Source organism: Octopus bimaculoides, chromosome 6, assembly GCF_001194135.2.
Source record: "Octopus bimaculoides isolate UCB-OBI-ISO-001 chromosome 6, ASM119413v2, whole genome shotgun sequence".
Taxonomy (NCBI): Eukaryota; Metazoa; Mollusca; class Cephalopoda; order Octopoda; family Octopodidae; genus Octopus; species Octopus bimaculoides.
The window spans coordinates 36,762,504-36,764,776 of record NC_068986.1 but is presented as its reverse complement, the minus strand read 5'-3'; the positions used below and the strand labels follow the sequence as shown (position 1 = coordinate 36,764,776).

The following is a 2,273-nucleotide window of genomic DNA, read 5'->3' as shown; positions in this document are numbered from 1 at the left end:
GACACACACAGACACACAGACACACACACAGACACACACACACACACACATATATATATGTATGTGTGTATATATACATGTGTGCGTGTAGTATTTATGTATGTAAGTGTGTATATGTGTATGTGAGTGTGCGGTGGTGCACGTGTGTGGCTAGTGTTATGCGCATATGTACGGGCTACTATGTGACTGTAAATTGTAGGTGACAATCGATAAGAGGAAAGAAGAAGTGGGTGGAGGTGAAACTGTATAAAGAAGATTAAACATTTATTAGAAGTGACAATAAATGATTTCTCTTGGCTATCAAGAAACATATAACAGCTTGTATGACGTTCATGTTTAACGCTGAAAGACTTAATTTCTTTTCATAGCAGACTTTTCATACTAGTGAGATTCTTACCGTAGTTAAATATAATACAAGAATAAGGAAACAGTCGCAGGAATTTATTGTAAAACAATCCACATTAAAGTTGTACTCATTTCTAATTATATATGACGAAAAACAGCCCGAACACAGTAGTAAGTATAATTTTTAATGTCATTATTTACATCCAGTTTGCTTTTTCCAATGCAAACCTTGATTGTTTTTGATTTCGATGTTTTGTAGTAATCGAATTACTCATGTAAAATGTCTTATATATCTTTAGTTCAAACGATTGTGTAGGCATACCCCAAGTTATGTCGGTAACTGTTTACAAAACGATGTGACTGAACTTAAAAATCGAGGTTACACGGGGGTGGAAAAAAATCATTGAACTTCATTATCAAAGGACTTCCGGCCGCTTTGAAATACTATATTGTAAACATTTAAATACAAGTAAATAAAAAAAATATTTAAGAAAATTTAAACAGAAGCACTCCATCCCCAATATATATGTAAATAAAAACCAATGATTTACTCGCTTAAAGATGTCGATATATTTTGTTGGACAGAAGTGGAGGTTAGAGGAGAAGCGTGGATTACAATGTTGACGAAAGCAGCAATCCATGATAAGTTGTTACGACTTCAAATCACCTACCGTTCAAGGCAAAGAGAAAATAGGCTACTCCATTTCTTCGATGGTTTCGTTCCCGTTCTCTCATTCAAAAGTTAAAAACAATGTGGTAGGTATCGTCCTCAGTGTTAAGCTATAAACAATCGAAATTGCTTTCTATTTTTCACATTTTTCTTAGCTAATCACCAACTTATCCACCAAAATGGTATCTTGATGCTTAGGACCATGAGGAGTAGATTTAGTAGCACTAGCTTTCTTGTGGGACATGACGTATAAAAATGAAAGGCTTGTTAAGTTTTTCTCTACAGATATTCTATAGAAATTATAAAAACGATTAACGCACTTTATAGTATATTATCTTTGCATAACAAAATACTGTGTCCCTCCAAGTCATTAAGCTCAAGCGTACGTTTCAATTTCCTGGTCCGATCTACATCGCTACATCATCGTTGAATGCAAGAATTATCAGTTTCAAAACTTAGATAAACAAATGTCAACATTTTAACTATGTACATTTATTAACATTTGTTTGTTTTGATAATGATTTGTACTACTGTCACGTATTATATTTGACTTTCCAATTTACTATTGGTATTTTAGTGTTTCAAAAACGTTTTTATGGTGTTAAATATGTTTGCTGAAACCGACATAAAGTCGGGTAAATCGTCTGATGTTGAGGTCAATTTTTCCAACCAGTTTCATAAAGAAATCAATATAGAGTCAAGAAAACGAGTAACGCAACACGACATAAGCTGCGGTATGCCTCTATTTTTGGTAAAACTTTATTTATTTGTATAAAACTCCTTCGTCTACTTAGAAAACGTTTAAGTTATAGATGATAAGTTTTAAGGATAAAACTAAATTAATGTTGTTTCCTTATACTTCAAAATGTTCTAATAGCTCTATTATTTTTCACATATTTTGTATGTAATAATTCCTCTATTCATGTGACATTCAGTGTTTTCTACTTGCCGAATAAAATCCTAATGTAAATACAAGAAAAGTTGCGAGATCGAATGCAATCACTGATATAAATACACACAAAATTATATACTATATATGTTATATATATATATATATATATATATATATATATACACGACAGGATTCTTTCATCTTCCGTCTACCAAATCCACTCACAAAGGTTTGGTCGGCCCGAGGGTATAGTAGAAGACACTTGCACAAGGTGCCACGCAGTGAGACTGAACCCGGAATTATTTGGTTGGTAAAGAAGCTACTTACCACATAACCCATATATATATATATATATATATATATATA

At 32.6% G+C, this 2,273-nt stretch overlaps 1 long non-coding RNA gene across 1 annotated transcript in view; it reads left to right on the top strand.

The window, feature by feature from the left end:
* The first annotated feature begins 291 nt into the window (after positions 1-291).
* LOC128248036 (uncharacterized) overlaps positions 292-2,273 on the top strand; it is an 8,228-nt gene continuing 6,246 nt past the window's right edge. The window contains exon 1 of the long non-coding RNA XR_008264308.1: positions 292-516. This is a non-coding gene — a long non-coding RNA (uncharacterized LOC128248036). The remainder of the gene's footprint in view (positions 517-2,273) is intronic.